The sequence below is a fragment of the Triticum dicoccoides genome, chromosome 3B (assembly GCF_002162155.2).
Source record: "Triticum dicoccoides isolate Atlit2015 ecotype Zavitan chromosome 3B, WEW_v2.0, whole genome shotgun sequence".
NCBI classification, from domain to species: domain Eukaryota; kingdom Viridiplantae; phylum Streptophyta; class Magnoliopsida; order Poales; family Poaceae; genus Triticum; species Triticum dicoccoides.
The window spans coordinates 342,520,826-342,540,504 of NC_041385.1; positions in this window are offsets into that span (position 1 = coordinate 342,520,826).

The following is a 19,679-nucleotide window of genomic DNA, read 5'->3' on the forward strand; positions in this document are numbered from 1 at the left end:
TAAACCAGGAGGAGGTGGTCCTTGAGGCGTCGCAAGGCGACCTCCTGGACTCCAGGCCCAAAGGGGATGAAGCCCCAGAGGGATCTAAGTCCGGCCCTGGACCGGACACCGCTCCGAAACCTTCAGTGGTTCCGGAGTCCGGCAGGCGGCCCGTTCGCAAGAAGGGCAAGCCTACGACGCTGGCGGCCTCCGTCCAACTGGAGGCGCCGGACAATTTGCTGGAGGTGCTTAACGACGCCTCCATCAACGAGGAGCACCGCACTGTTATGAGTGCGGTGATTCAGAAGGTTCAGTCCGCCAAGAGCGGGCTGACAGAAGCCTGCACCAGCCTTCTAACAGGCTTTGAGGTATGTGTTTAAAACATATAAAAATGTTACCGCATAGACAGTAGCCCCTGATGCTCAGTTTGGTGTTCGGAAGGAAAAGCCGGACTGAGGATCTAAAAAAAGATACACGCAGGAGTCTAACATAAATATGTCAATATGGGAATGCAGGCTGCGCTGCTGACCTCTGCCGCACTGACTACGGAGGTTGATGCATTGAAGCAGAGCCTCGAGCGGTTCGAGAACAAGCTCGGCCGTGCCAAGAAGCAGCTCGAGGACAAGGAAGGTATGTAATACCTTATGTAAGTATATAAAAATACCTGGTTCCGAATAATGACAGGACCAACGTGAATGTTGCAGGGGCCACATCCGAGGCGGCGACCCTGAAGGAAGCGCTGTCCAAGGCCAAAGACAATGCGGCCATGGAGCGCACTGAGCGAGAAAAGCAAGAGGCGCGGGTGGCGGAGGTGCGGCAAGAGCTCGATGTTCTTGTAAAAAAACATGAGAGGTTAGAGCTTGACTCGAGAGTCCGAGCTTGCCTCGGCACTTGAAAGCGCCAAATCTGCCAAGGCCGAAGCCCAAAAAGCCCTCCAGGAAATTGAGGCGATGAAAAGGATTGCGGCGGGTAAGGCATTCTTTATGCAAAGCAAGCATGTGAAAGTAAATTACCTGTTACTTACCCGAATCCGGAGCTCTCTAGGAGCATTCGCAGATCTGCCCCGCAGTGTATCCGACGCCGCCGCATTCTACCGGGCCGAGGAAGGAAGCTCGACGGAGAAGGTGTTCTGGTCCCAGTATGCTGAGGCCGAATCCCTGGTGCCCCTGAGCGACCAGCTGAAGCAGCTGGTCGAGCTTCATAAGGCAGCCGAACGGGCCATGAAGGGCCTGATAGGCCGGATGTGGCCTGGGGAGGCCATGCCTTTGAGCTACTTTGGGCTGGTGCGGCGGCTGGTGGATGCCTGTCCACGACTTGAAGTCATCAAGCGCTCTGTGTGCATCGAGGGCGCCCGTAGGGCTTTTGCCCGTGCTAAAGTGCACTGGGGCAAGCTAGATGCTGAGAAGCTGGTGAAGGATGGGCCACCGGAGGGGAAGGAGCATCGCCGGCCAGAGATGTATTATGAGGGCGTCCTGAAGGGTGCCCGTCTTGTAGCGAATGAATGTACCGGGGATGTAATTTTTGAGTAAACTCGCTCGTGTTTATCCTGTGCGCTGAAAACTTGTTCATATGCGCTAAGCAATGCTTTTTGAATTTAAAATATTACCTTCTGTGCGGCCGTTTATGAAATCTGAGAGATGCAAGTCGTCGGCTTCTACCCCCATGCCACGAGTGTTGGAGTGTTCGGGATAAACCTGAGCGCTCTTGTTCCCATTCTTGGGTCCATCTAGGGAGGCGCTCAGCACAACGAACAAGGCCATCAGACTTATAATGCTTTATCACTCTCACTTAGCCATACAATTCTATAGTTTTAAATTTCGGCGAAGCCCCTAGCATTCAGAAGACCGAGTTCGGGGCGCTATCCACGCCTAGGCCGGATAAATCCGGCTCCTTGCTCTAAGCGGCATAAGTCTTTAGGGACTCGAAAAACCTCTCGAACAGCGACCGGTCTCTCGCCCTATCATGATTGTCAGTTTTAGCTTTCTCTACTGAGGTGTTAACCCAGCTCAACTGGGGCACAATCACAGTAGTTCTCCCAGCGCTACCTTAGTCGACATTGCGGAATGTAAGTTACCAAAACATGGGAGCCGGGCAAACCCAACTATTGACCCAAGACATGATTCAGAGCCGATGCATATAATGCTATAAGTTCGGGGTGCCGCACTCATGAGAGTGTTCGGTCTTCTCACACTGTATTATGGGGTACTTAAGACCCTGGTGTATTGGCCATACCAAAGTGTACGGTTGCATAATGTCAGGACTGAACATGTATATATAAAAATAAATGAATACAATAACAGGCAAAAGCTATGTATTGTTTATTAAAAAGGGGCTGCTATGAGAGTAGGATGATACAAATAGTGTAATACGCAAGAGATGGGATTATTTGACATGTCCCCCCCAGGGGCAAGCTGCGAGACTTTAAGTAAGACAGGTATTTAGCTTGTTATAGAGACCACCTGGACATTTGACGTGGCTTGTTGTCCACATATCTGTTGCATCGTGTGTTCGGCGATTGTATTGCCGACAGGCCTTCCAAATAGTGAAGTCCTGAAAGTATAAAAAAAGAAGAAGAAATGGCAAAATCGGGAGCCCCTAGTGCGGTTGAGCCGCATTATGGGCGTGCCGTGGTTGTTCCCCTCCCCTTATGCCCATGGTTTTTCCAGAGTGTAGTTATGTACGCGTGGTACTGCTATCGCAATCTCGCGAGGGCTGGGGTTGGGGCCGCACTGCTATGCTTGCTCGGAATGTGCCAGCCGGTTTTGTTGTAGGTTACTTCGGGCGCGCTTGACGTTGTCCGGACGTTTAACAGCTGAATTGGAGAATGGCCTTAAGAGGCTACTTTGTACTTCCGCCGCCAGGGCCGCCATGTGCTCCTCTGTTCGGAGAGAGCGTTCGGTGTTTCCATTGACCGTAATGACTTCGCGAGGGCCTGGCATCTTGAGCTTGAGATATGTGTAGTGCGGCACCGCATGAAATTTTGCGAATGCGGCTCGCCCGAGCAGGGCGTGATAGCCACTGCGGAACGGGACTATGTCGAAGATTAACTCTTCGCTTCGGAAATTATCCGGGGATCCGAAGACCACTTCGAGTGTAACCGAGCCTGTACAGCTGGCTTCTACACCTGGTATGACGCCTTTAAAGGTCATCTTTGTGGGTTTGATCCTTGAGGGATCTATACCCATTTTTCGCACTGTATCATGATAAAGCAGGTTCAGGCTGCTGCCGCCGTCCATGAGGACTCTAGTGAGGTGAAATCCGTCAATGATTGGGTCTAGTACCAATGCGGCGAATCCGCCGTGACGAATGCTAGTGGGGTGGTCCCTTCGATCAAAAGAGATCGGGCAGTAGGACCATATGTTGAACTTTGGGGCGACTGGCTCCAACGCATAGACGTCCTTGAGAGCATGCTTCCGCTCCCTTTTGGGGATATGGGTTGCGTATATCATGTTCACCGTCCGCACTTGCGAGGGGAAGCCCTTCTGTCCATTGTTGTTTGGCGGTCGGGGCTCCTCCTCGTCATCGCTATGCAGCCCCTTGTCTCTGTTTTTGGCACTTAACTTGCCTGCCTGCTTGAACACCCAACAATCCCTGTTGGTGTGATTGGCTAAATGTTCGGGGGTGCCGTGTATCTGGCACGAGCGATCGAGTATCCGGTCTAAACTGGATGGGCCCAGAGGATTTCTTTTGAATGGCTTCTTCCGCTGACCGGGTTTAGAGCCTCTGAATCCGGCATTAACTATCGTATCCTCAGTATTATCGCCATTAATGCGGCGCTTGTGCTTGTTACGACGTGACCTGCCATTGTTGTCCTTGGTATCTGAGTTACCAGGGCTCTTGGTCATGTTATTGCTACGAGCTAGCCAGCTGTCTTCTCCCACGCAAAAGCGGGTCATGAGTGTCGTGAGGGGTGCCATAGATTTCGTCTTTTCCTGTCCTAGGTCCCGGGCGAGCCATTCGTCTCGGATGTTGTGCCTAAAGGCTGCAAGAGCCTCTACGTCTGGAAAGTCGACTATTTGATTTTTCTTGGTTAGGAACCGCGTCGAGAATTGTCTGGCCGATTCCTCTGGCTGCTGAATTACGTGGCTTAGGTCATCGGCGTCTGGTGGTCGCACATAAGTGCCCTAGAAGTTGTCAAGGAATGCGGATTCCAGGTCCTCCCAGCAACTAATTGACTCTACTGGCAAGCTATTAAGCCAATGCCGAGCTGGTCCTTTAAGCTTGAGCGGGAGGTATTTGATGGCGTGTAGATCATCACCACGGGCCATGTGGATATGAAGGAGATAATCCTCGATCCATACCGCAGGATCTGTTGTGCCATTGTATGATTCGATGTTTACGGGTTTAAAACCCTCGGGGATTTGATGATCCATTACTTTGTCTGTGAAGCATAGTGGGTGTGCGGCGCCTCTGTACCCGGCTATATCGCGACGTAGCTCGGATGAGCTTTGTCTGTTGTGTTCGGCCTGGCCGTATTTGTCATATCCGGCGTGACGGTTATCGTCACATGACGTGGGGCGCCCACGTGATCCGTAGATTGATCTTGTTTGCCTTGCCTTATCCTCCAATATGTCTCGTAGGTCTGGTGCGTTTCCCCGTGCTCTGGTATTTTTTGAGCGGCGCCGGGGTGCGCATTGAGTTGAGGGCCGAAAGGCCTCTATCGCAGCCACGGGGTGGCCGATCGGCCGCATCATACGCTGGTGATGTAGGTTTAGTTTCTTCCTCCCCTAGTTGGGGTAGCAGCCTACGCTTTGGGTAGCTCTTGGAGGGGCGTTTGAGTTTATACTCTTCGGCCGCCAGGACTTCAGTCCATCTGTCGGCTAGCAAATCTTGGTCAGGTCAGAGCTGCTGCTGTTTTTTCTTGAGGCTACTTGCCGTGGCCATAAGCCTGCGTTTGAAACGCTCTTGTTCGACGGGATCCTCTGGCACGACAAATTCGTCGTCGTCGAGGCTTGCCTCATCTTCGGAGGGAGGCATATAATTGTCGTCCTTGACCTCCCTGTCTGCCGCTCTCTCATGAGGGCTGGCTTCTCCGTCCTTCTGCGCTGAATCCTGCTGGAGGGGGTTGTCTTCGGCACTGTCCGGGGTGTTGTTACCTCCAATGCCAAACTCTCCGTTTTTGCTTTGGCGGGATTTAGAGCGGCGCCACTGACGCCGGCGCTTAGGTTGTTTCTTGGAGGGGTCATCCTCCATTTTTTCATCGCCATTCCCTGCTTTTGGGGTGTCCACCATGTATGTGTCATATGACGAGGTGGTTTTCCAGTGCCCTATAGGTGTTGGTTCTTGGTCGTCTCCTTCATCGGCGTCCATACCGTCGATGTCTTCGGAGTCGAAGTCGAGCATGTCAGTTAAATCATCGACAGTTGCTACGAAGTGGGTGGTGGGTGGGTTTCGAATTTCTTCGTCGTCCGCATCCCAACCTTGCTGACCATAGTCCGGCCAGGGTTCTCCTGACAAAGAGAGGGACTTTAGTGAATTCAGGATGTCGCCAAAGGGCGAGTGCTAAAAGACGTCTGCGGCGGTGAACTCCATGATCGGAGCCCAATTGGGTTCAATCGGAAGGGGTGTGGAAGATTCGGAGTCCGGAAAGGAGTCCGGCACCTTGGAGTCACAAGCCTCACAAAGGACTAGGCTGGTATTCGGCTCGATCACCGTAGAGATTGCAGCTCCCGGGGTGGCGTCCAACCGTCCGTCCCCGACTGGCGCGGTCGGCTCCGAGCTAAGGGTCAGAGTGGACACCTGAGCGGCGCTCTGGGCGCTGTCCGATGGCAGAGCTAGATCATGCCTATCGTGACAGTGCAGCGCGCTCGGCTATGGCTCAAATCCGTCAAAGATCAAGTCCCCGCGGATGTCAGCCGTGTAGTTTAAACTTCCAAATCTGACCTGATGGCCAGGGGCGTAGCTTTCGATCTGCTCCAGATGGCCAAGTGAATTGGCCCGCAGTGCGAAGCAGCCGAACACGAAGATCTGTCCGAGGAGAAAAGTCTCACCCTGGACCGCGTCATGGTTGATGATCGAAGAAGCATCAGGCCTAAAGGTGACGGCACAGAGGAACTCTCAATGAAAGCACCAATGTCAGTGTCAAAACCGGGAGATCTCAGGTAGGGGGTCCCGAACTGTGCGTCTAGGCGGATGGTAACAGGAGACAAGGGACACTATGTTTTTACCCAGGTTCGGGCCCTCTCGGTGGAGGTAAAACCCTACTCCTGCTTGATTAATATTGATGATATGGGTAGTACAAGAGTTGATCTACCATGAGATCAGAGAGGCTAAACCCTAGAAGCTAGCCTATGGTATGATTGTTGTTCGTCCTATAGACTAAAACTCTCCGGTTTATATAGACACCGGAGAGGGCTAGGGTTACACAGAGTCGGTTACAATGGGAGGAGATCTACATATCGTATCGCCAAGCTTGCCTTCCACGCCAAGGAAAGTCCCATCCGGACACGGGACGAAGTCTTCAATCTTGTGTCTTCATAGTCCGACAGTCCGGCCAAAGGTCACGGTCCGGCCATCCGGACACCCCCTAATCCAGGACTCCCTCAGGCAGTATGGTAGAGTGAGTGCTTTGGAAACTGCTAAGCTTATCTGGGATAGGCTCTCCAAAGTAAACGAAGGAGTCTCAACTCAACGTGATTCTCGTGTTGACGTTCTTCTCAATCTCTTCAACCGCTTCAAAAGACTCGACAATGAAAATGTTCAGCAAACCTTCGATCGCCTCACTGATATCTCAAATGAGATTCAAGCGCTCGGTGCCACTGACATCACCGATCATGAGGTGGTGAAGAAATTGCTGAGATCACTCGATTCGTCATTTGACACTCTGGCACTGATGATTCAAGAGCGTGCTGATTACAAGTCACTAGATCCTGCTGATATCCTCGAGAGGCTAAATACTCATGAGTTCCAGCTTGCTGAGAAGAGAGATCTCTATGGTTCAAGCTATGGCAGAACACGTGCCCTGAAGGCCAAGGCTGTCACATCCCTAGAACTGGTTTGCCTTAGCCTAGCCCCTCATGTGTGCATCATGTTTAAATTTCAATGAATTTGAAATGGGGATTGCCCAAACCCTAGTATCAAAGGACTCCACTAGGTTCAACTAAAATATTCTCAGTGAATCCAAATGACTTTCAAAAATGTTCATCATTTCTGGAAAATGCTGGAAACATTAACCAGAGGTGGTGCACCTTTTCCCATGTCATATTTGGGCTTTGGATTAAATCATATGCTATTTGCAATTGGCCATTTAAATGTTATATAATAATTTAAATGCTCAATTAATTCTTAACTTAAGTGAGGGTTGTTGGGAATATTCCAAATAGAGCCCACAATTATTTTCAGGATTTTTGAAAATGTTTTGGTATTTTAAATAAAGCCCAGAAGTTACAGAATAATAGAAATAGAAAACAGAAATAAAAGGTAGAAAGAGAGAGACTTACCTGGACCTACCTACTATGCAACCCACCTGGCCGGCCCAGCTGGCAGCCCAGCCAACTAGCCCAGCCCACCACCGCCTCCTTCCCTGTCGTCTTCCTCCTGTGCCAGGAGGACGCGCGTGTGGCCGACGCGCGCGCCCACGCGCCCCGGCCACTTCCTGCTTGCCGCTCCCCCTCGACGCCCTAGCCGTCCCCGGCAACGCCACGCACCCTTCTGGACCTCTCTCACTCTCTCCCGTGCTTCTCCCCTCCTCTGCTCTCTTTCCCTCTCACGCCTGAGCGCAACCACCGCCGCCGCCCATAGTTGCCGCGGCCACCGCTTCCTCCTCGCCCGTCTGACGTGCCCGAGAGCTCCACCTCCGCCTTCTACGCCTCCTCGACGAGCCAAGAAACCGGGGACGCGCCGTATCGCCGCATCGACATCATCTTCAACCTCGAGCACCGCCCATTGCCGTCGCCGATACGTCGTCCACAACCCATCCCCGAGCCCGCTGAGACCACCGTCCGACTCCCTGTGAGCTCCTCCGTCGCTACCCACTCTTCCCCGTGTCGATTACTTGTCATAGCCGCCGCCCCCTTGCTAACAGCAGCTGTCACCGCACGGGCTCGTCGTCGGCGAAGCCCCGATGACCATTTGGTCACGGGGGTGCATCCGTTGTGCTCGCCGTGACTTGTAGAGCATCGCTAGCGCCTTGCCTCACTCCTTCGCATACCGTAGCCACGTCCCCGTGCGCACCCAAACTCCGGCGGCCGCAAAAGAGCTCGCCGCCGTCAACTCCGGCCACCCCAGCTACTGCCGCTTGTTGCTTTGGATGAGCCTCACTCCCAGGAACCCGTAGGAGCAAACCACGCGTCGAATGGTGCTCCGTAGCGAGCACACGGTGCATCTCCACCGTCGGCCATGGTCGTCGCCGGCGAAACTCCAGTGGCTGACGTGGCACGATTAGTTTAGGTACTAATCGCATTTAGTTAGTGTTCTATGTCGTTGACACATGGGCCCCACGCCCTAATTAAACCCGGGTTTTATTTCCTGTTTAGTTAAGATTAACTCAGCGGGACCCACGCGTCAGAGTTGACCCTGCTAACGTGGCCGTAGACCTGGCCCACCTGTTAGCGAGCTAAACAGCCCTGTGTCACTGACGTGTGGTCCCACATGTCAGGTTTGACCTGGACCGCCCTGTTGACTCGCTGATGTCACCCTGACACAGTGATGACGAAATAAACCCTTTTCTGGATTTTAAATAAATCTAAACGATTTATTTATTTCAGAAAATAGTTAAAACTTCTAAAATTCATAGAAATTCAACCCTAACTCCAAATGAAATAAGTTATATATGAAAAATGATCAAAAAAATCCAATCTATCCATCTATACCATTTTCATGCATATTGGAACAACTTAAAGTTGCTGTTTAGGACAATTCAATTAGTTGGCATTTAAGAAAGCACATATGGAGTTTGAATTTGAACCTAGTGTTCAAACCCACTCCATTTAACTTGTTGCTAGTTGCATTAGGCCAATCAACCGCATATTGCCATGTCATGATCATGCATCATATTGTGCATTGCATTGATTGTGTTTCCTTCTGTGTTGCCGGTACTTGTCCCCTTTCAATAGATGTGATACCGATGATGAGATTGATGACACCGATGAAGAGCTATACTATCTTCAGAAGTGCCAGGCAAGCAAAAACCCCTTGTTCATTCCGATACAATCCCACTCTCTCGCTCCTGCTCTCTTTTACTACATGAGGACAACAATGATTCATCTGTTACTTGCTGCGTTAGTTGAACCCGTTATCCTCTGCATGACCTGTCATTGCCACAGTAAATAGATGAAACCCACTAGCATGAGTAGGAATTGTTTGAGCCCTGTTGTGCCTACTCATTCATGCTTGTTTGTCATGCCTGCTACTGCTTAGAGTTGAGTCAGGTCTGATTCATCGGGGATGAATCAGAGGTGTGTGAACATGTCCTACTGTGTGTGAGCTAAGTGTGTGAACACGATTTGGTAAAGGTAGCGGTGAGAGGCCATGTGTCACAGCCCTAGAGCTTGCTTGTAACTAGTGGCATTGCATCCATGCATCATGTTTAAATTCAAATGAAATTTGAATTGAGGAATTTTCAAAAGCCTCATGAAATATCTAAAAATAACCAACATTTAAATCTTCTCAAATGAGTCCAAGAAAATGTTCCTGTTATTCTTTAGAAATGTTGGTAAGAGGTAAAATTCAAACCAATATTTTTGGAGTCACAGAAATATTTATTTTGGCCATTTGAATTAATCCAATAACTATTTGCTTTGGATTTATATTTAATATATATTAAATATGACTCCAATTATTCTGGAAGTTTGTGAGTGGCTTTGTATATATTTTAGCAAACCACATAAAAACCTACAGAATTTATTAAAATGATTTAGTTGCTAAACTAAATCAAAACAGAGGAAGAAAAAAAATAGAAAACAATAAGTAAAACGAAAGAGCAGAAGGACTACCTGGCGCTCACCTCTCAGCCCACCTGGCCCAACTCCAGCTGGCGGCCCAGCCCGCCACCGCTACCCCCCCTGTCGCCTTCCTCCTCTGCCAGGAGGACGCGCGTGCGGCCGACACGCGAACGCACGCGCCCCGGCCACCTCCTCCCTCCTAGCCTGCCTGGCTCCCCCTCGTCGCGCCTAGATGACGCCAGCGCGACCCCCTGGACCCCCTCGCTCTCTCCCTCTCCCTCATTTCTCTCCTCTGCTTCCTCTCTCTCACTCGCCCGAACGCAGCCGTCGCTGCCGACGAGCTCCCTCGCGGCCACCGCCACCGCCTCGCCTTCCCGACGCCTCCCAAAGCTCCGCCACCTCGCTCCCTACCTCCTCACTGAGCCACACGACCGGAAGGGCCCCGAAGCGCCGCCCCGATGCTTTTCTCCTCCTCGGCCGCCGGAGATCCGCCTCGCCGCCCCGCTCGCTCCGATGCATCCCCGAGCTCGCCGTTCGCCTCGTCGCAACCGTCGTGAGCTCCTGCTCCTGCTCCCCCTGTCTGCTCCCTCTCTCGCACGCCGTAGCTGCCGCACCACATCCAACCGCACGCGCCGCCGCCCGCACTCGTCGCCGGTGATGCTCCGGTGACCATTTGGTCCCGGGAATGCGCCCAACACGCTCCCCGCATCGCGTAGAGCCTCCGTGGCACCTCGCCGCGCTCGTTTGCGCACCGCAGCCCCATCCCCACTTGCACCCGAGCTTCGGCCGCCGCCGAGCTCGTCGCCGGCACCACTCCGGCCACTCCTCGGCCGCGCCACCACCACAGTTGGATGCGGACGAGCGTCCGCATCCCGAAGCTGTGCTCCGCGCGCCAAACCGAGCCCTGTGGGCAAAACCCGAGGCTCGCCACCGCGGCTGGCCTCGCCGGCGTCAAGCCACCGGTGGGTTTGACCCACTTTGACCACGGCAGGACCCCCCCCCCTGTGTCCATGACAGGTGGGGCCGGCCTGTTAATTAGGTTAGGATTAGTGTTAACTAAAAATTAGTTAGACTAATTACACTGACACGCGGGACCCACTGTCAGGTTTGACCTGAGGCAGCCCTGTTGACTCTGCTGAGGTCAGCATGACGCCATGCTGATGCAATATTCCTTTTCTGGAATTTAGTTTATTTTATAAATAATCAGGAAATTCCAGAAATAGCTAAAACTTCAATAAATCATAGAAAATCAACCGTAAGTCAGAATGAAATAATTTATATATGAAAAATTATCAGAAAAATTCAAGGAATCCATCTGTACCATTTTCATGCATGTTTGAACAATTTTTGTCCTCTGTTTTGGACAAAACAAATAAAGGGCATTTAAATAATCATATATGGAGTTGGAGTTTGAATCATGTATTCAAACCAACTTCATTTAAATCATAGCTAGGTGCATTAGCTCAAAACACATTCATATTTCCATGTCATAGCATGCATCATATTGTGCATTGCATTGATCGTGTTTCTTCTGTGTTTGCCGGTGTTGTTCCCCCTCGGTAGACGTTGTACCGACGATGTGATCGTTGACACTGATGAAGACTCAATGTTATCTTCAGAAGTGCCAGGCAAGCAAAACCCCCTTGTTCATTCCGATACAATCCTACTCTCTCGCCCTGCTCTCTTTTACTGCATTAGGACAACAACGAGTCATTTGTTACTTGCTGCGGTAGCTGAACCCCTTTATCCTCTGCATGACCTGTCATTGCCACAGTAAATAGATGAAACCCACTAGTATGAGTAGGAATTGTTTGAGCCCTGTTGTGCCTACTCATTCATGTTTGTTTGTCATGCCTGCTACTGCTTAGAGTTGAGTCAGGTCTGATTCATCAGGAATGAATCAGAGGTGTGTGAACATGTCCTACTGTGTGTGAGCTAAGTGTGTGAACACGATTTGGTAAAAGGTATCGGTGAGAGGCCATGTAGGAGTACATGGTGGGTTGTCTCATTGAAGCCGTCCTTAGGAACTGAGTTCTGTGTTTGTGATCCATGAAACAGTTACTACCATGCATTGGGCCCGAAACCAATGGACCCTCTCGGCTTCTTAATCACCCTTGTCCTCTGTCCAGGAGTTGCAAGTAGTTTCTGGTGTTTGTAGTATGCTGGAGGCCGTGGGCAGCGCTGACCGGAGGGGTGGGCTATGATGCGGTAGGCACGTGGCACGGTGTACCGAGCGCCCGTTTGGTGTCTCGGGAACCCTGCACACATCGTTTGGGGTTGTGAGCGAAACTCCGGCCGGATCTCCTCGCGGATGGAACCCAAATAGGCGATAAACCTGGACTAGAGACTTGAGTGTTTAGGCAGGCCGTGGCCGACACCCACGTTGGGCTTCCGCTTGAAGGTTGCCGAGTACATGTCGTGTAAACGGCGGTAAGTGGTGAGAGCGTGTGTGAAGAAGTACACCCCTGCAGGGTTAACATCATCTATTCGAATAGCCGTGTCCACGGAAAAGGACTTCTGGGTTGCCTGTACAGTTCATAGACAAGTGAAAGTGGATACCCTAAAATACGCAAGATAAGCGTGAGTGCTATGGATGGCGTTCTCGTAGGGAGACGGGAGCGGATCCATAGTGGTGTAATGATATGGTGAATATGTGGACTCGTGTGCGCCACCTCAAAAGAGTTACTTGCAGTCGTAGTTTAGGTTAGCCACCGAGTCAAAGCTGGCTTGCTGCAGTTAAACTCCACCATCCCCTTTGTTGATAATGGTGCATATGTAGTTAGTTCTGATGTAAGTCTTGCTGGGTACATTTGTACTCACGTTTGCCTATTTTATGTTTTTGCAGAGAGACGTCAGTCTCGCTAGTAGTTCCGCGTGGTCTTCGACGTTTAGCTTGATACCTCAGCTACGATCTTGTGCCCTCGGCAGGATCTGGTAGATAGTCAGGCTTCTCAGCCTCTTTCATTTGTAGATGTCTGTACTCAGACATATTAGCTTCTGCTTGTGTTCTGATCTGTATGCTCTAAATGTTGGGTCATGAGACCCCTGTTTGTAATATCTCGCTCCTCGGAGCCTATTGAATAAATACTAGAGTCGTAGAGTCATGTTGTGATGCCATGTTGTATTTGCACATATCGAGCATATTGTGTGTATGTTATTGAAATGCTTGGTATGTGTGGGATCTGACTATCTAGTTGTTTATCTTTAGTAGCCTCTCTTACCGGGAAATGTCTCCTAGTGTTTCCACCGAGCCATGGTAGCTTGCTACTGCTCCGGAACACTTAGGCTGGCCGGCATGTGACCTTCTTCGTTCCTGTGTCTGTCCCTTCGGGGAAATGTCACGCGATGAATACCGGAGTCCTGTTAGCCCGCTACAGCCCGATTCACTGGAGTCCTGCTAGCCCAGTGCTACAGCCTGGATTCACCTGCTGATGACCGACACGTTCAATGCTGGGTCATGGATGCCTGTCCCTGTAAGTTTGTGCCACTTTGGGTTTACGACTAGCCATGTCAGCCCGGGCTCCTTATCATATGGATGCTAGCGACACTATCATATACGTGTGCCAAAAGGCGCAAACGGTCCCGGAAAAAGGTAAGGCGACACCCGTGGGAATACCGTGCGTGAGGCCGCAAAGTGATATGAGGTGTTACATGCTAGATCGATGTGGCATTGAGTCGGGGTCCTGACAGCGTTGGTATCAGAGCTTGACTGCCTGTATGATTACCTAGCCAAACTGGTCGAAGTTGAGTCTAGAAATTCTTTAGTTATATAAGGGAATTGATTGTGGGATGGAACGTAAGGCTCTTTTTACTCCTTATACCTTATGCCCTTCTGATCTGAGTCATCTTCTCTTCTACGGGGATTAAGAACTAGGCCTTCTCATCCATCTATCAGGATGACATGTTACTAATCCATAGACCTATAGAATTGTTAGTTTTAAATCTCAGTTCAGCCTTTGCTAATTCTGTATGTTAACTGTTGATCTCGAAACCTTGGTATTGTGCTTCTGAGTGGCTATGCCACCATTTCTGTAGTATGTCTCCAAACTTTTGAGCATTTACAGCCGTTATGTTGTCCGAGTCATCCCAGGTTTCCAAAATAGTCTGAAGCATTTGCAAAATCCCTTCCTTCTATTTCGATGTTCCTTTGGGCCAGGTTAATCACACTAATTGCTGAGTTGAGGTATTCTTTTACCTCGACATATATGTTGGAATTATCATTATGACCCTAGGTGTCCTAGGGGATCATCTAGTAATCTAGCCATGATTTGTGTCCCAGTGTGATGATTCTGGCCTTTATTCTCGAAAGCATCCCGTGATGCTACTTAGTTGTAGGTATTCTATTCCTGGGTTCTTGAACCCGAGATTCACTCTACTTACTTCATGTTGATAGTGTTTGCTAGCTCCTTTAGGATATTAGTAACTTTGCGATAGTCCTCGAGGTCCGTGGTATTTCTTTCTTCCAAATACTATGAACCGCTTATGGCAGATGTTTATTGGATCAAAAGATCACAATTAGAGTATTCTTGAGGAGTTCTCCATTCATAAATCGTGACTCTGCCAGTCCTACCTCTCTGCATGGGTTATCCGGAAGAAACATGTTGAACTTGGTTCGACATACTAATCTATGCATCCACAACTCAAAAAATTATATGTTCTTGAGTTGTCCCTCTTAGTTGTCTTCTGACCCTCGTCTATCATTTGATAGTCAAGAGTATGCGTGCATTTCTATTACTCTTGTGGTCCGTCAAGCCATTCTATTCCGGAATAACTAGGAGAAACAAACTCCAGTACCTTGTCCATTTCCAGGATTGGGTCAAAGCAGTCGTACTCCACAGATCAAATTGCTAATCCAGCTTTTGTTCTGCTCTACCTTGGAGTATTACCATCGTTATATCGGGATTGTTATAGGAATTGCACACCATCCTATGAACTCTTGGTACAGTGATACTTCTTGCCATCATTGTTCATTCCTCGGTTCCTGTGCTATTGTAACCGGAATACCGACAAATGAATTGTGATGTGTGAAATCAATACTCCTAGCAACCTCGTTGCTTCGTAGTTAAAGGACAATAATTTCATTCTTAGCGTGTTGGTTTTTGAATCATCCTTCTAAGACTGATCGTGCTACCTAGTCCTTATTTCGGTGCACCCTTCGATTGATGAGTTAGGATCTTGTCAAGTCCTCACTCATTTGATCATATCGTCTTGCCCTCAAAAGCGAGATTGTTCTCGAGCTTAGTAACATACCGGTGGTTCGTGATTTTCCGAATATCTTCTCAGAAGTATTACCAGGTTGTCCCCTGACTGTTATGTTGAGCTCGTGATCAAGTTGGTTTCTTGTGAACCACCCTCTCTCCAAGAATCGGTATTAGATATCCCTGAGCTAGTTGGTTAAGCTAGACAACAACTTGGAGAGTTGGAAGATAAAAGCTTTCCTGACTTAGTTCGTTCCAAAGGGATATTCTTGTGTAGTGTGTGTTGAAGAAAGATGATATCTTCATCGATTGGTCCCTGTGATCAGTTGCTGGACCTATTGTCTTATCAATCCTTTGATTTGAGTGTGGGCTATCGTCAAATCAAATCAGTACCAACGATGCTCGTAATGTTGTATTACTCGTGGTTGATCCCTCGAGCATACACCATTACATCTTTGGTCTGACCAATGCTATCACCGTGTTCACATGATGGTGGAAGTCCAGTGATATGGAAATTCCGATGAGTTGCTGTTGAGCCCATCAGTAGCATTTTGTCTCCCCCCATGAATCATGTTGAACATCAACCTAGTGTTGAAAATTTTGTAAGCAATGCCTTCGTGCTCCGTTCATGAAGCCTATGTTTGGATGAAAGTAGTGACTTCCTCTAATTCATGTGCATCTGATGTAAGTTGTCGCCATGAATTCGAGGAAGATTGTTTTGTTTCCTTTGGAATCATCCCAAATCAGTCATGCACACGTGCGAAGTATTCTGTAGTCTGGAGGCTTGCAACCTTCATTCTATATGTGTCCATAGCACACTAAGCCACTGATTGACTTGTTCAAGGAAAAGAAGTCTATGCTTGGGATATAATCCATGGACTTGCGTAAAGACTTCGATATCCTTGATTATGGTTCCCCACCTGAACTCTGTAGTGTTTTATGATAAGACTACTATGTGGTCATTCTTGTCTTGGATAACATGTTCACATGTTAGTAGCAGAACCAGCTCATGTTTTGGAGCTTACTATCGTAGTTCATTCCCGAGAATCTCGCAACATCTTCTCGTCGATCTGTGTTGCAAACTTTCATTTTCTTCTAGACTCGATGAGTCTGGAATATCCTAACACCAACCAGATCTGAATCTCAGGCAGATATGATGGTTTGGAACATTTCCCAAGAACTATAATATTGGTCTCGCGATAACCGGTACAGTGGATGTCATGGCCAACACACCCAGCCGGAAGGCCTGTTATTATAATATCTTGATTGAGGAAGTTGGCCACCTCCCCATAAGGACTTCGTAGGATTTACTCCCTAGTTATGCCTTATGATTTTTGTGTTTCCGAAGTCCGACCTTTACTTGATGTCCTAGATATCAACCCAGTTTAATAAATGGGTTGCGCTAGCACACCAAGGAGAACATTAGAAGTGGAGTGCTAAATGTCTTTCGGTCGATCATCCAGATTTTATTTCCTTGGCCCCGCCAAGGGTGAAATCTGAGAAAGTGTTATCTTCCTTTGCATCTGCATCATCCATCATCATTCATCATGGTAGCCAGTTGTGTTGCCAGGATCCTTGACACGGATATTGGTAAAATCTTGATGACTATGGAAATGCTCAAGTTCTTGAGAGCACGCGCAAGTGCTAGGTTTGATCGTCGGCATTATTGTATAGTGCTCTCAATTTCCTCGGCAATGCTATGACCTTTTCAAACAGTGAATTCACTCTCTATTGTTGGGTTCTTCCCCAGTTACCAGAATCATTCCCAGCATTTGCATTTTGTTCCTAGCTTGCACCGCCAATGTGCCATTCTACCATGGGTCTCTTCCATTTCCGGTGGTAAGCAAATTCATCCATTACGTTGTCTTCAACAAGGTAATCCACATCATCCAAGTCCGAGTATGCCATTCTACCGACCCCCTCCAAACGATCGCTCGAGAATTGCCTTAGGCTGGTTCAAAGAGTTTCAATGATCTCTGAATCAAAGGAAATTCTTTTTGCCACTTAAGGGGATATATCTACGAGTCACCATCCCTCAGGTGTCTCGATATGGTATCATGGCAACCCAACTCCTCGCTGCGTTGACAACCGATTACCACCGTCTTAAGCGTGAAATTGTTGTCTACCTAGTGAACCTTCATCATCTGCTTCACTCCATTCCTATGGATGTGTGCTTCGTCTCTCAGCTCGAGAGATGTTGCTATGTCTCATTCTGTGGGTTAATCCTGAGTTGTTCGACCTTCGAGAAGAACGATTCTTTTGTGGTTTTTCCTTCCTCTCGTTGTCATGATAGTTGGAGTTCTCAGAGCAAGACTTCAAGACAATGATGGTGATCGAATCAACTCCCCTATGAAGTGCAACCTGGATCGTAAAGATTGTGTTAGTTGTGTCCCCCCTTCATCTTACCCTACGCTTGAATCTCGGGACGAGATTTTTGTTTAGTGGGGGTGAGTTGTCACAGCCCTAGAGCTTGCTTGTAACTAGTGGCATTGCATCCATGCATCATGTTTAAATTCAAATGAAATTTGAATTGAGGAATTTTCAAAAGCCTCATGAAACCTCTAAAAATAACCAACATTTAAATCTTCTCAAATGAGTCCAAGAAAATGTTCCTGTTATTCTTTAGAAATGTTGGTAAGAGGTAAAATTCAAACCAATATTTTTGGAGTCACAGAAATATTTATTTTGGCCATTTGAATTAATCCAATAACTATTTGCTTTGGATTTATATTTAATATATATTAAATATGACTCCAATTATTCTGGAAGTTTGTGAGTGGCTTTGTATATATTTTAGCAAGCCACATAAAAACCTACAGAATTTATTAAAATGATTTAGTTGCTAAACTAAATCAAAACAGAGGAAGAAAAAAAATAGAAAACAATAAGTAAAAGGAAAGAGCAGAAGGACTACCTGGCGCTCACCTCTCAGCCCACCTGGCCCAACTCCAGCTGGCAGCCCAGCCCGCCACCGCTACCCCCCCTGTCGCCTTCCTCCTCTGCCAGGAGGACGCGCGTGCGGCCGACGCGCGCCCCGGCCACCTCCTCCCTCCTAGCCTGCCTGGCTCCCCCTCGTCGCGCCTAGACGACACCAGCGCGACCCCCTAGACCCCCTCGCTCTCTCCCTCTCCCTCGTTTCTCTCCTCTGCTTCCTCTCTCTCACTCGGCCGAACGCAGTCGTCGCCGCCAACGAGCTCCCTCGCGGCCACCGCCACCGCCTCGCCTTCCCGACGCCTCCCAAAGCTCCGCCACCTCGCTCCCTACCTCCTCACCGAGCCACACGACCGGAAGGGCCACGAAGCGCCGCCCCGATGCTTTTCTTCTCCTCGGCCGCCGGAGATCCGCCTCGCTGCCCCGCTCGCTCCGATGCATCCCCGAGCTCGCCGTTCGCCTCGTCGCAACCGCCGTGAGCTCTTGCTCCTGCTCCCCCTCTCCGCTCCCTCTCTCGCACGCCGTAGCTGCCGCACCACATCCAACCGCACGCGCCGCCGCCCGCACTAGTCGCCGGTGATGCTCCGGTGACCATTTGGTCCCGGGCATGCGCCCAACGCGATCCCCGCATCGCGTAGAGCCTCCGTGGCACCTCACCGCGCTCGTTTGCGCACCGCAGCCCCATCCCCACTTGCACCCGAGCTTCGGCCGCCGCCGAGCTCGTCGCCGACACCACTCCGGCCACTCCCCGGCCGCGCCACCACCACAGTTGGATGCGGACGAGCGTCCGCATCCCGAAGCTGTGCTCCGCGCGCCAAACCGAGCCCTGTGGGCAAAACCCGAGGCTCGCCACCACGGCTGGCCTCGCCGGCGTCAAGCCGCCGGTGGGTTTGACCCACTTTGACCACGGCGGGACCCGCCCTGTGTCCATGACAGGTGGGGCCGGCCTGTTAATTAGGTTAGGATTAGTGTTAACTAAAAATTAGTTAGACTAATTACACTGACACGCGGGACCCACTGTCAGGTTTGACCCGAGGCAGCCCTGTTGACTCTGCTGAGGTCAGCATGACGCCATGCTGATGCAATATTCCTTTTCTGGAATTTAGTTTATTTTATAAATAATCAGGAAATTCCAGAAATAGCTAAAACTTCAATAAATCAAAGAAAATCAATCGTAAGTCAGAATGAAATAATTTATATATGAAAAATTATCAGAAAAATTCAAGGAATCCATCTGTACCATTTTCATGCATGTTTGAACAATTTTTGTCCTCTGTTTTGGACAAAACAAATAAAGGGCATTTAAATAATCATATATGGAGTTGGAGTTTGAATCATGTATTCAAACCAACTTCATCTAAATCATAGCTAGGTGCATTAGCTCAAAACACATTCATATTGCCATGTCATAGCATGCATCATATTGTGCATTGCATTGATCGTGTTTCTTCTGTGTTTGCCGGTGTTGTTCCCCCTCGGTAGACGTTGTACCGACGATGTGATCGTTGACACTGATGAAGACTCAATGTTATCTTCAGAAGTGCCAGGCAAGCAAAACCCCCTTGTTCATTCCGATACAATCCTACTCTCTCGCCCTGCTCTCTTTTACTGCATTAGGACAACAACGAGTCATTTGTTACTTGTTGCGGTAGCTGAACCCCTTTATCCTCTGCATGACCTGTCATTGCCA